At 45.6% G+C, this 15,107-nt stretch overlaps 2 long non-coding RNA genes across 2 annotated transcripts; one reads left to right on the top strand and one right to left on the bottom strand.

Annotated features, from left to right (window-relative positions):
• Positions 1-481: 481 nt before the first annotated feature.
• Positions 482-12,021, top strand: LOC140845879 (uncharacterized). The gene is made up of 3 exons (XR_012124788.1): positions 482-1,375; positions 1,904-2,050; positions 11,418-12,021. It is a non-coding gene; the product is annotated as an uncharacterized lncRNA (long non-coding RNA).
• On the bottom strand, positions 9,519-14,572 carry LOC140845880 (uncharacterized). Its single transcript, XR_012124789.1, has 3 exons — positions 14,301-14,572; positions 11,054-11,133; positions 9,519-9,723 (listed from the first exon to the last, which is right to left on the bottom strand). It is a non-coding gene; the product is annotated as an uncharacterized lncRNA (long non-coding RNA).
• Positions 14,573-15,107: the final 535 nt, after the last annotated feature.

Here is a 15,107-nt window from a genome sequence, read left to right on the forward strand (position 1 = left end):
GAAATATTAGAGCACCAGTCTTTCCAAATTCCAGAGAACAAGCAGCAGAAGGCTCAAAACTTACAGGAGGGGATTTTGAAATAAGGGTAAGATGCCCCACTGGCCCCAGCACAATTTCTTCACCCCTCTTCATCTCAATCATTGCCTGACACACAGTGAGAGTGGGAGGGGCTCGTGTCTCAAGATGCAAGGGAGGTAATACAAATGATTGACGTTTTGCTGCCTCTTTGCTGTTTGGAGGAGGGAGAAGGAAGGCCAGGGAAGGCGACGTGAAGGATGTGACATTTCATCCAGGACTTCAGGGAGAGGTTAGATTTCAACAGGTGCAGCGGAGGGGGTGGAGCTCGGGCACAGAGAAACCTGAGGGTGTGGCTGGGCAGGTGGCTTTTCCTGGCCTTGGGGTGTCAGAGGAGGGGAGGCAGAAGGGGTGCAAGGGAACTATGTGAGGGGCCTAGAAGGCCAGTCCGAGTGGCTGAGGGTTGGTCTGATGGGTATTAGGGAGCCATGGATGGTGCTTGAGCAGGAAAGGAGCTCCCTTTTGATTGGTTTATTTTAAACACAAACCAGTGGAGCTTAATTGATTTTCATTTTATATTTTTTTAGAAATGAGGAATGGTTAGGGATGTGGAGGATGTCCGAATTGGTGGCTGGCCGGATGTGGGGCCCCAGGAAGCAGAGGAGGAGAAGAGAGGGTGTCAGCCTGGTTTCTCTGCCCCCAGACAAATGGAGATGAGAAAGAAGGAGCCAGTTGAAGGGCCAGGTGAGCGGCTATCCATCACGTGACCTTGGGCAAGCCTCCATCCCTGGGCAGATAAAAAGGAGATGACGAGATGAGGTGGTGTTTGCAGGGTGCTCGGCCGTGCTCAGCACCGGGCTGGACAGGCATCAGCACTTGCAGTTTGCAGTTTGATTTGGAATCTCCCAGTGGTCCCCAGCTAGGGCGGACTGCTCCCCAGGGCACATCTGGCAATGTCCAGAGGTACCTTTGGTTGTCACACTCTGGTCGGGGAGGTGCTACAGGTGTCTTGTCAGGAGAGGCCAGGGGTGCTGCGGACCATCCTACAGTTCGTGGAGAGCCCCCACCACAGAGAGCAGTCCAGCCCCAGATGTCAGCACTACTGAGGTGGAGAAAGCCCGAAGTTCCCTTGAACCTAAAAGGCCCATGGGCTGTTCAGAGAGACACTCAGGAGACAGCTGGGCACGTCATGAGAAGCGCCTCTGTGAGTCACCTGCATCAGGAATGCAGTGGCTGCCCCAGGAGGGGATCGGTGAGGTCACTCAGGGAGGAGGCAGCGAGAAGAGAATGGGGAGGCGGAAGCATTGATGACAGCTGCACCGAGAGAGGGCAAGCAGCAGCATGGAGCTGGAGCTGGAGGTGAGCGACGGCTGGGGACTGTCCCTGTGCCCAGAGGTAGGGCAGCTCAGACCCCAGGAAGGGCCAGGGCTGTGCGTTTGCCAGGTCGCCAGAGTCTCAATAAACTGAGGTCAGAGAGGGAGCATAAGACGTGGGGGCAGTGGCTGGAGAAGGGAGATGGTCCCAGGAGACCATCTGCAAGTGGGAGAAAGCAGAGTGTGTGAAGGGCTTTTCCCAGAGCTCCAAAGCCACAGCCGACTTCTAGGGGCAGAGATAAAAAAGAAGACTGATCACCCCATAAGCTGTGAGGGTGTAAAATGGTGCAGCCACTTCAGGAAACAGCCTGGAGGTCCCTCTAAAAAGCTAAACCATATGACCCAGCAATTCCGCTCCTGACTATAGACCCAAAACAATCAAACACAGGGAGTCAAACAGACACATGTATGCGCATGTTCATAATAGTGATATTCATAATCGCCAGAAGGTGGAAAGAGCCCAAGCATCCATCAAACAGATAAACAAATAAATAAATGTGGTCCTTCCATGCAGTGGAAGATTACTCCGCCATAAAGCATGAATGAAGCTCTGACACATGCTACGACGTGGTTGAGCCTCAAAAACATTATGTTCAGTGAAAGAAGTCGGAAACAAAGGTCCCACATTGTATGACCCATTTATACGAGTCATCCAGAACAGGTAAGTCCACACAGATGGAAAGTAGATCAGTGGTTGGCAGGCGCTGGGGGAGGGGCAATAAGAAGCAAAGCCCACACCCAGGAGGAATAGGTATGGGACCTCCTTTTGGAGTGATGAAAAAAATTTGGAACTAGATTAACGTGATAATTGCACAATATTTGTGCATGTAGTAAATGCCACTGAATTGTACACTCATAAATGGCTAACTTTATATTATGTGAATTTCACCTCAATATTTTTTTAAGAGATCTGGCAGGAAATGAGGAATTCAAATTTTAATTCATCTTGGGATGATCTCTGCCTTTTCCCTGTTCACGGCCCTTGCTGGGTCATCCTCTCCACATAACCCTGTCTGATTCAGGTTCCAGTAACTGCTTTAGCCGCTGGCCCCAGAGTGGTAATGGCACCTCTGTCCCTGGCTCCTGGGGTAATGTACCATCCCTTTGAAATAGTGCTTTTATTAGACTCTTTTCAAATCATCCTTTTCCCTGCCTCCAGCGAGCAGACAGCAGGTATTCACTGAACAAACATCAAGTTCCCAGACAGTAACCAGCATTGTTCTATAGTGAACAAAACAGATCACATTCGTGCTCTGGCAATTAAATAAAGCATAACTAGATGTACATAATCAAAAAGTACATAATGAAAAATGAGATTTGTGTTATGGGGAAAAATCCAGCAAAGGAAGATGAGGAAGGCCTCTCTGAGGGGGTGATATTTGAGCAGAGTCCAAAAGGAAGCGGGGGAGGGGGATATCTGAAGGAAGCGCGCTCCAGGCAGAAGGCACAGCCTGTGCAAAGGCCCTGAGGCCAGGCTGAGCCTGAAAGAATAGCCCAGAGCCCAGTGAGGTTGGAACAGAGTGAGTGAGGGAGACAGAAGAAAGAGACGAGGGCTGGGAGGTGATAGGAAAGGCGGTGCAGGGCCTGATGGTCTGCTGGGAGGACTTGGGTCTTTACTCGGAGAAAGCTGGGAGCCACGGAGGGCTCTGAACAGAAGAGGATGGGGCCTGGCTTAGATTTCAAGACTCCCTGTAGCTGCAATATTACCTACCGACGACAGGGGGCGCCAGAGAGGCAGGAGGAGACCAGGGAGCGGGGCTGTGAGTTGTGAAAGGTGGTGGAATTTGTGATGTTTATTTATTTACTTTAAATGTTTTTATTTAATTATAGTTGACATAATATATTAGTTTCAGGTGTGACTGGACAGTTATAAACATTACAAAATGCTCTCCATGATCAGCGTAGTTACTGTCATCACAGTTATTACAATATTACTGACTACATTCCCTATGCTGCACATTTTATACCCATAACTAATTTATCTTATAACTGGAAGTTTGCACTTACCTATCTTGCCCATCTTCCCCCTCAGACTCCCCTCCCCGACTCCCCCCTTCCCACTAACACCCCCACCTTTGGCAAACACGTTTGTTCTCTGTATTTATGAGTCTGTTTCTGGGGGTGAGGGGGGTGTTTGCTTTGCTTTTGTATTCCACATATAGGGGAAATCACACGGCATTTGTCCTCCGACATTTCACTCAAGGTACTTCCACGCTGTGGCGTTGAGGTGATTTGCTGACAGATTAGTTGTGAGTGTGGGTTTGAGAAAAGGGGAAAAGTCAGGGAAGACTCCAAGGTTTTTGGCCTGGAGTTTTCAATGAAGAAAAGAAGGAAAAAAGGTTGGAGAGAAAAGCAGCAAATGGAAGAGAGGGAGGGAAATCTCCCGAGGAGGAGGTTAGCAATAAAGAGCCTGGAGGGTGTAGGTAGACGACACCCTGGGGCATTGGAAGGAAGGATGGCCCTGGTCCCCCGAACTGGAGAGATGGCGAGCATGTTCCCCTAGACAGGGGACCAGTGGAGTGGAGGGCGCTCCTGGGGAGGAGTAGGGGGCTGGGAACAGGGAGGACCGAGACGCAAAGACCCAGCCTTCCACCCAGTGGGATGACTTATCTTCCGCCTGGGCCAGAAATCCTGGTGGTTGAGTCACCCTGGAGGAGGTGTGGTGGAGGGGATGGGCAGGGAACAGGATTACTTCTCACCTGGTATGGCTGGGGAGATGTCCTTTCTGGCCTCTGCCTGGAGCGACCCAGCCCCCTTCCCTCCTCCACACACACGCATCTCTATTTCCCTTGGTCGGAGAGAGACCCATCTCCACCTCCCTCTACAGGGGTCGGGGACACACAGCATTTGTGCAGTAAGTGGTGCGTGATGAGGCTGATATCCTTGACCCCTCGTTTGACTGCCCCTCAGCTCATCAGACTCCACCCACCTCCGCTGCAGCCTATTAAATGCTCTCCTGTCCCTCAGCCAATCAAACTCCAATCTCCTGTTTCTCATCCAATTAGATGGCGCCCTCTGCCCTCTCAGTCCTGCCTAACCCACAGGAAATCAGACACTCCTTCCCTACTCCTTCAGCAACTAGACGCTACGTTCTGCTCTTCAGCCAATTAAACTACTCGCCTAACAATGCGCCAATTAGATGCTCTTCTCCTATTTCCCAGCCTATTTATTATTATAACCTATTTATTATTATATTAGACTTTGCCACCTTACCAACTACTTCCACCTTCCTGTCCCTTAACCAGTCAGGTTTGACTCTGTCTCCATAACTCAGCCTATCAGAAACAACCCTCTTATTTCTTAGCTAATAAGAACGCCCCTTTAGGAAAAGCCTGCAGGTATCTATGCCTGGTTTTGTAGCTTCTCTACTGAAAATAAGGATGGTCATCCTCCTTCCCTCTTCTAGTGTTTCTGAGGCTCCAACTAAAAAGTGGTCTCTCCCTAGAACTATGTTACATAAATGTGATATTATTTCTCCTCCCTCCTTCAAATCCTGTGAAGCTGTTCCCTTTACTGGAATGCTCTTTCCTGCCAGATCAACTCCTATTCATTCTTCAAAACCTCAGCAGCCTCTCCTCCAAGAGCCATCTGTGCCCCCTTCTGAGGCTGTACCCTAGCTCCCCACTCTGCTAGCCCAGTCATGACCACAGGGGGCTAGGAATGCCTGACTGCAATTGCCTCCAGTTTGGGAACCTCAGAGCCCAGGGCTGGGGCCTTTTGAAGCTCCAGAATCTCCCATATCATGAGGCTTGACACATAGTAAAGGTGCCATTTGAACAGCTGCTGACCAACTGAGTCAATGAACAAATCAAATTTAATACTGTTCAGCTGGAGAGTCCAGAATTGGACTATGGGGGAGGTCACTAAGTCCCTTAAAATCATGTGCAAAATCATGAGTTCATTTTTTTCAGGGGAGACTGGGAACCATTGCTTTTACCAGGTTTTGAAAAAAAATCAGGTAAGGACTTTGCTTTACAAACTGGAGGGGAGTGACTTGTCCAAAGTCACACAGAGTAGCAGGAACAGAGTTGGCACTGTAAGTCCTTTGGTCCATCTGAGAACCTTTCCAGGGTTTGGATGCCAAGCAGGAAAAAGGCCTTCATTCTCCTGATCCAATTTAGGAGGAAAGAAAATTCATATTTATAATAAGAAGCCCAATGGTCTGTCAGTTGGCAGACATCTATTGAATAGCAGAATGCTGTGTACCAAACACTGGGAATACAGCACGGAAAAGGACAGGTACCAGCACTCCTGCAGTTTCCATCCATGTGGGGAGACAGCAATAAACAAATGAATAAGGCAATGTCAGATAAGGGTCTTAGAAAACAGATGAGCTCACAGGGAGGGACTGGGAACCTAGTTCAGGTCAGGCAGTCAGGGCTAGACTTCTCAGAAGAGATCATGTTCAACTGATCCCTGAATGATAGGAAGACATGAATTGGTGCATTCCAAGGAATGTGAGCAGCAAGTGCAAAGGCCCTGTGGCTGAATGAGGGTGGCATCCTCAAGGAGCAAGAGGCTAATGGGCTGGAGTAGGGAACTCACAAGGAAAGGAAATCAGATGGATGGGTAGAAGCCAGATCGTGAAGGTCTGAGGGTATGCACAGCAGAAATGAGAGGGAAGAATGCCCCACAGCAGAGAGATCAGCAGTGGCCAACACCTGGAGGCAAGAAAGTGCCTGGCCCTTGCCTGTTTGCATCACCAGAAATCGCCCTGTCTCTGGCTGTGCTGCTATAAATAGTAGAGCAGAGAGGAGGAATGAGTGAATTGGAGCAAAGGTCACCTCTACCAGGAACCAGCTGTCGTGATTCATGACCACAGGCCACCCCGGTAAGACTCAGCAAGATACTGTGTTGTCAAAGGTTAGCACCCCAAAGTGCAACAGAGCAGCAAACCGTCCCCCTCTACCCACCGCTCCAGCCCTGCAGAGGACCTGCCTTCAGGATCTCTCCTCGCGAGCTTCCAGACTGGTGAGGCTTCAGGAGACTTGTCAGAAATGCTTGCAGGCTGGATCCAGTCGCTGATTGTTGTGTCACTTCCAGCAAGTTCCTTCACCCCCTGAACCTGTTTTTGTGATCCCTCCGTAAACCAAAGGCTTAGTAGGGGCTTCACCCTCGCTCTACATCACCACATTCATTCTCCATAATAAGCTAGGGGCGCAGATTATTATCACTTATGGTGGAGAGATGGAGGATTCAAGGAAGTCATTTGCCCAAGTTGGGAGTTAAACTCAGTTAAATCCAATCTGACAGATCCCAAGGACGGTGAAGCTCTGGGGGACCCATTCCTAAGACCTTCCTTAGCAAGTGTCTGGCACTAAGTGGACACTAAGCAGATGGGAGCTATTCTGATGGTCATTAGCCTCAGAATGGTGTGGAGCCACCTCTCCCATCTCAGTTTCCCTGGCTGCAAAATGGGGGCTTAGAATTCCCACAAGAATTCTCTCCTCACTGGCTTTGGTGTGTAACATAAATGGTCAGGTTATTTACCCAAAGAAAACAAGATCCCTGATTCAAAAAGACCTATGCACCCCTATGTTTATCGCAGCACTATTTACAATAGCCAAGAAATGGAAGCAACCTAAGTGTCCATCAGTAGATGAATGGATAAAGAAGAGGTGGTACATATGCACAATGGAATACTATTCAGCCATAAGAAGAAAACAGATCCTACCATTTGCAACAACATGGATGGAGCTAGAGGGTATTATGCTCGGTGAAATAAGCCAGGCGGAAAAAGACAAGTACCAAATGATTTCACTCATTTGTGGAGTATAACACCAAAGCAAAACTGAAGGAACGAAACAGCAGCAGACTCACAGACTCCGAGAAGGGATTAGCGGTTACCAAAGGGGAGGGGTGGGGAAGGCAGGTGGGGAGGGAGGGAGAAGGGGATTAAGAGGCACTATAATCAGCACACACAATATATAGGTAGGTCACGGGGAAGGCAGTATAGCATGGAGAAGACAAGTAGTGACTCCATAGCATCTTATTACGCTGATGGACAGTGACTGCAATGGGGGAGGATTTGATAATATGGGTGAATGTTTCAACCCATGGGAATGTTACTCGTGGGAAACCTTGATAAGATTGTATATCAATGATACCTTGATTCTTTTTTAATTAAATTAAATTTAAAAATTAAATGGTAGGGTTTGGCAGTTCCTCAAAAAGCTAAACATAGTTACCCCATGAACATGCAATTCCACCTCTAGATATAGACCTTAAAGAATCAAAAGTGGTAGTCAAACAAGTGCAGGCACACACGTGTTCATAGCAGTGCTCTTCACAAGAGCCAAAAATGGAAGCAGTCCAAATGTTCGCCAAGTGATGAATAGATGAACAAAATGCCATATATACATAAAATGGAATATTATTTGGCTGTAAAAAAGAATGCAGCTCTGACACATGCTACAACATGGATAAACCTCGAAAAACATCATGCTTCGTAGACAGAATCCAGGCACAAAATGTGTGATCCATGATGTGTGTGACCCAATGGATATGGGATGTCCACACAGGTAATTCTGAGAGACAGAAAGCAGATTGGTGGTTGCCAGGGGCTGGGGGAGGGGGGCAAAGGAAGTGATTCCTTCATCAGTATGGAGTTTCCAACTGCAGTGATGAAAATGAGCTGGAGCCAGATAGAGGTGATGGTCGCACAACACTGTGGGTGTACTAAATGCCACTGAACTGCGCACTTTAAACCGTTAACATTGTGTTGTATAAATTTCATCTCAACAGTAAAGAACAAATAAATAAAGGGTGGGAAGTGGGTTGATATGATTTCATATTACAGATTCATTTGCTACAGCCATGAGATAGTTGCCTTATTACTCCCATTTTAGAGATGGAGAAATCAAGGCACAGGGAAGGGAGGTGCTCCACCCAGGGAATGGGGAAACCTGAACTGGATGTAGGGTCTCCCTGACCTCACACAGGTACCACTCCTCTGCCTGGGAGCCATGCAGGTGACAGACACCCAGAGTGAGGTCACCGCCCTTGAGCACAGGTGACTCAGAAAAGGGGTAGGTAGCAGAATCCAGGATATCAGCCGGCTTGACCTGGTTCTTTTTCCCCGACCCAAGAGAAGCTATCCAGGGAGGCCCAGGGCTAAAGGACTGTCCTTTGTACAGACAGAAAAACCCTCTGTTACTGTCATCTCTCTGTGGCCAGTCCTGAGCCAAATGCCCAAAGAAGACTCAGCCCTGGAAGCAGCCCTCAAGGAGCTCCCAGTCTGGAGAGTATGGAGACGGACACGGACACTCCTAACGTCTCAGTGTCAGGGCTGGGCCAGAGAAATGAGCGTAGAGCGGGGAAAGCCATGGGGAGTAAGGGAAGGCTTCCTGTAAAGGGGGATATTAGAGATGGGTTTTGAAGAACGCATAGGTGTCCACCAGATCAAATGAAAAGGCTTTGATGTGAGTATGTTACACATTCACATACTTTACTAATGAGAATGCAAAGTGAAGTAGTATAAGCTCTGGAGAAGGGAAATTGGTAATGTCTGGCAAAATTATATATGCTTTTATCTACTTAGAGAAATATTATCCTTTGCAAAGACAGGAAAAGATAAATGAACATGGCTTTTCATAGCCGCAATATTTTAAATACCAAAAGACTGGAAATAGCCCATATAGCCATCAGTAAGACAAGGTTGAATAAAGTATGTCAGACACATGATGCAACCCTGTGCAGCTATAGTAGGAATGAGAAACATCTCTCTATTCTAGTATGGAGAGATCCCAGGAAGCTGTCTAATGTGGAAAAACAGCAAAATTGATCTATCAATGATAGATAGATAGATAGATAGATAGATAGATAGATAGATAGATAGATAGATAGATAGATAGATAGATACTAATATTTTTTAAATGGAAAAATAGACCATGAAATAATTCTAAGTGGTAACTTGGGGAGGAGGTGAAGGACATGATGGAAGGTACAGGAATAGAAGCTAGAAGTCCCTCTATGTATCTTTTTTCAGAGATTTCACTTTGGAACCATTTAAATTATCTTAGATCATTCTAAAATAATATTAGATTTCAAAAAATATTTCCTTCATTTCACACCCATTAGGATGGCTATTATAAAAATGACAATAACAACAGTGAGTAAGGACGTGGAGAAACTGGAATGCTTGTGCACTGTGTGTGGGAAACGTAGAATGATGCAGCCATGCTGTGGAAAGCAGTACAGTGATTTCTTTAAAAAAATTAAACATACAATTGGTCCAGCAGTTCCGCTTGTGAATATATACCCAGAAGAAGTGGAAGCAGGAACTCAAACAGGTATCTGCACATCTGTGTTCAAAACAGCACTATTGACAGCAACCTAAAGAGGAAACAACCCACACGTCCATCAATGGGTGAATGGATGAACTGTGGTCCCTCCTTACAATGAATATGATTCAGCCTTAAAAGGGAAGGGAATTCTGACACATCCTACAACATGGATGAACCTTTAGGATATGATGCTAAATGAAAGGAGCCAGCCACCAATGGGCAATACTGTACAACCCCACTTATATGAGGTCCCCAGGATTGTCAAATTCACAGGGACAGAAAGCGGATGGTTGTTGACAGAGGTCTGTGGGAGTGGAGTGGGGAATTACTATTTAATGAATTTGTATTCAGGAAGATGACCAAGTTCTGGAGATGGATGGTCATGACAGCTGTACGACACTGTGAAGGTACATAATGCTACTAAACTGTGCACTAAAACTAGTTAAATTTAGATGCTAAATTTTATGTATATTTTACAATAAAAATAAGTAGTGTGGCATACCTCATTTGAATGACCCAATTACTCTAAATTGCATCTGTTATCTGTTATAATAATATTTCAAAGATATTTTTAAATAGGGGAGGGTGGAATAGTGAGGTGAATTTTTCAATAATAATAGCAGTAATAGTTATCATGATTACAACCTTAATCCTGATTTTTAAGATATTTTCTAATCATAGTGTTCATAGTTTAGCAATTATAATGCACGATCTTATCATGATGTGTTGTTTTTATTGTTGTTGCTGTTTTAAAAAAATTAAAACTTTCTTCCCTCAAAGAAAGTCCCCTAAAAATCAAAAGGGTCAGGTTACTGGCACAAATGCACAGAAAGAAGCCTTTCAGGTGACCCTGCAGTGTAGTGATCTGGTAGCACATGCCCAGGGGGACATACCTGAAGGACAGGAAGACGTAAAGGAAAAAAGTCTTACACTTGTTTTTCACTGATGATATTGTGTAAGGTGCTGTTGGCACGTTGTTCTGAGACTGATGTGTGTGTGTGTGTGTGTGTGTGTGTGTGTGTTATGGACTAAAGCGAATGTCAGTGTCAGTGAGAATTTGGATTTTCAGTGTGGGTAAAAGATTGACACAGTTAAGTAAAATCCTCGGAATCCTGAATATGAATTGGAAGTATCAGCATAAATTCATGAGTTTTATTTAAATAGTGGCGGGTTTCCTAATTATGTCCAATGAAAATCCCTAGAAACAACTCACCCAGTAGCCATGAGCATACCCATCGCCTTGGCCATGAGCTTTAAGTACCACTTTCCAGTCGAAAGAACAAGGTGTCCATAGAAAAATGGTTAAGCCCAGGCCTGTGGCAGGAGGTGTGCAAGATGTTTCTGGAATGTCTTATTACATCCTAAGGCAAGAAACCTACCTAAGCAACCTGTCCACAGAACCCAGGAGTCCCAGTGAAGAGGCTTCCACTGGCCAAAGAAGGGATAATAGTCTGGTTATCTGTAATGACAGAAGCTGCAGTATATTGACACATTTCAATAGTTTAAATCCATGAGTTCATAAAAATGCAGGAAAAATATTTCATTATTTAGTCTCAAAAGATGTTAAGGAGCCCAATAACCACTTTGTGAACTACAGAAAGAAAATATCAAGCATTTCCCTTGCTGGTCTCATGTGAATTGGTGCCCCTGAGTAACTAAATAGTAGATGAGAGGCTGTCTCTTTCTAGAGACACAGCTAGTAACTGAAGAAAGACTAAGTCACGGCATATCGCTCTGTTGTAGCAGTGAATTAATAAATCTCGGCAATGATCTTCAACAGCAGATGACATCACAGAAGAGGGACAGTGGGTGGCAGAGAAGCAAGAGGACTGCTCATGACTTGACACATATCAACTAGAAGATGGGTATGCATGGGAATTCATTATAACCTTCTCTCTACTTTTGAATGTGTTTGAATTTTTCTGTTTAGAAAATAAAGCTTAAAGTCCTTTGCTCTGCGTCATTCTCTCAAAGCAGGATGATGACAGCTAGAAGCCTGCAGGTGCTGGTAAATATTCCCCAGGGAGTACTGATGACTGGCCCCATTTCTCCCACCCCCATTCTCAGCCTCTAGCCTACCGGTGAGGGCTGAGCTCACAATTTTGCTATGCTACATAGCAAATGTCCTCAGTTACAAAACCTCTCCTCTCCAGTTCCCAGGACCAGGTGTTGGAAGATGAAATCTCACCTCTATTCACCCAGAAAGATGGGAGAAATTAACTTGAGCTGCCAGGGATCATGGAATAGCCCTGGCTAGAGGCTGTGGGGTCAACAGCTCATACCACCATTTGCTTTTCCCTTTGACAAATTGGGTTTGACCGATTCTGGCCTCCTCTGGCTTCAGTGATTTGGCTGCAGTTCCAGACTGGCTCGAGGCCCAGTCCTAAGACCTGGCTGGCTTGCTGGCGGCTGGAGCCAGCAGGGAAGTCTTGGCTTGGACAAGTGCCCTAGATGCAGAAATAATACATGACTGTGAGTCTTGACGTGTACAGGAAATGGGAGTCTGGCCACAGCAGATTATCCCGAGGGCTGACCCTCTGCTGGAGAGGCGGAGGCAGATGGGTGGATCGGCAGAAATGACTCCCTGCTCATCAAAAGCTTACCACATACTGGCAAGGTCTTTAGCATTTAGGACTCTTTTGTTTAACTCTTACAATAAATAACCCTATGAAGTTGGTACTATTCTCCCATTTTAGAAATAGGCAAAATGAGGGCTAGCGTTTAAGCCACTTGCTCCGCAAGAAGCAGCAGAGGGAGAATTTGAATCCAGGTGGGCTGGCTCTGCAGGGGTCAGCAAACTTTACTAAAGGTCCACATATATCCAGCGGGAATGAAATCACTACCCCAAAAATATCTGCGGCCCCATGTTCACTGCAATGTTGTTCACAATAGCCAAGACATGAGAACAGCCTAAGAGTCCCTCAGTGGAGGAATGGATAAAGAAAATGCAGTTGATATATACAATTGAATATTATTCAGCCATAAAAAGAGAAAGAAATTCTGCCGTTTGCAGCAACATGAATAAAAGTGGAGGACATTATGCTAAGCGAAATAAACCAAAGACCAATAATGTATGAAATAATACATGGCCAGAAATAATAGAAGACATATCACTTGTATGTGGAAGCTAAAACACACACACACACACACACACACACGAAATAATGAACTCACAGAAATGGAAGCAGAAGAGTAGTTGCCAGGGACCAGGAGCTGGGGAATGAGGAGGTGAGAAGATGCTGGTTAATGGGTCCAGGTGTCTAGCTATAAGATAATTAAGTTTTAAACAAACGAACAAAACAGAAGTAGATTCATAAACACTAGAACAAAATAGTGGTTGCCATGGGGGGAAGGGGGAGCTGAAATAGGCCACAGGGATAAAGAGGTACCAACCTGTAATGATAAGATAAATAAGTCATGGGGATGAAACTACAGCACAGGGAACATAGTCAATAGTATTGTAATATCTTTGCATAGGGGAAGTTGTCAAGTACACTTCACTGTGGTGAGCACTTCACCATGTATGTATTTGTTGAGTCATTATGTTGTACACCTGAAACCAATAAAATATTGTATATCAACTCTACTTCAATAAAAACTTTTTTAAGAAATAAATTCTGGGAATCTGTATGCCAAGGTGACTATAGGTAACAATATTACATTGTTCACTTAAAAGTTGCTAAGAGACAAGATCTTAAAAGTTCTCACCACACACACACACAAATAAGGGGTAGCAATAAATATGTGGTGATGTGATCAATGCATCAACTTTATTGTGGTAAACATTTTGCAATATATGTATATATATATATATATATATATATATATATCAAATCACCATGTTGCACACCTTAAATGTACACAATGTTACATGTCAATTGTATCTCAGTAAAGATGGGGAAGAGGTCATCCAAACAGTAAATATTTCCAGCTTTGCAGGCCAGCTGGTCTCCATTACAATGAGTCAACTCTGCCATTATAGCATTTATGGCATGAAAAGGTTCATAGACAATATATAAATGAATGAGTTCCAATAAACTTTCATTCTACATAGATTGTGGCACATCCATACAATGGAATATCATTCAGCCATAAAAGGTGTGATTCATGATTTAAAAGTACTGATTCACACTACAATAACATGAATTTGGTTTACATAAACCCAAAACATGAGGCTCAGTGGGAAAAAAAAGGCAGACACAAAAGGTCACACAGTGTACAATCCCATTTATATGAAACATCAAGAATAGACAAATCCATAGAGACAGGAGCAGATTGGTAGTTGCAGGGGTTTGGGGGATAATGGGGAGGGACTGTTTATTTAATGGGTCCAGGGTTTTACTTGGGGGGAATGAAAAAGCTCTGAAACTAGACAGAGGTGATGGCTGTACAACATCTAGTACAATTCTGTACACTTTGAAATGGTTTATGTTAGGTGAATTTCACCTTGAAAAAAGACCAAGAACAAACAAACAAAAAACGTTGTTGAGGGATTCAGGTGGTGGCATGAGAGGTGAGACAGAGAACTCCTCCCCAAACCACAAATAGTATGAAAATGTAGTTAATTTATACAACTAACCCTAAAACAGCAACAAGAAAGAAGGCTGAACCAGACTGCATACAGACCTTGCGAGCAGAGCAGACCTCAGGAAACAGTGTGTGGTGTTGGGGAGGTGCTCTGGCCATTGGAGAGCTGGGAGCTTGAGAGACTGAGATTCCAGCAGTTGGGGGGAGGGGATCCACACCGGCCACTCTGTGTCAGAGGAAAGGCAGGCAGTCTGAGAGGCTCCCTAGCAGCCAGAGAGCTGCTGAAGGGGAGGGGTTTGCACAGAGCCTGCTGTGCAGAGGAGGGGAGAGCTGGACAAGGTTGTCTGGGCACACTCAGCCCAGTTGGGAACTTTGGGGAGCTCCAGGTGCCCCACCTCCCTGGCTGCCTACTCATCTCTGAGCCCCCCGCCACTGTGACGCTCATCCTGCTGCACCTCCCTCCAGGCCTGCCAGCACCTGCTCACAAACCTGCAGTCACTGTGCTGGCATTAGTCCAGCCACAGGGATGCCCCGCCTACAACAGCTAGAAAAGCCAAGCACAAAGGCCTACGCCTGTGTGCTCGGCCCACTGTCTCTGACACCAGAGACAGGCATCGCAGACGGGAATCAGGAAACAGCTCTTTCCTCCCCCAGGCACCAGCTCCACTCCCCTACAACCCCCAATCACACTCTAAGGGCTGAGCAGCTCCAGAGACTGGAGCTTCTGGGCACTAGTGGGCACCACACAGAAATATGAAACATCAAAAGAACATGGTCCATCCAAAATCTCACAAACCCCAGAAAAAGGGTCAAATGAAACTGAACTCACCAATCTGCCTGAAAGAGAGTTCAAAATAAAATTCATAAACATGCTTATGGAGGTACAGAAAAATGTTCAAGAACTCA

This window comes from Manis javanica, chromosome 13 (assembly GCF_040802235.1).
Source record: "Manis javanica isolate MJ-LG chromosome 13, MJ_LKY, whole genome shotgun sequence".
NCBI classification, from domain to species: domain Eukaryota; kingdom Metazoa; phylum Chordata; class Mammalia; order Pholidota; family Manidae; genus Manis; species Manis javanica.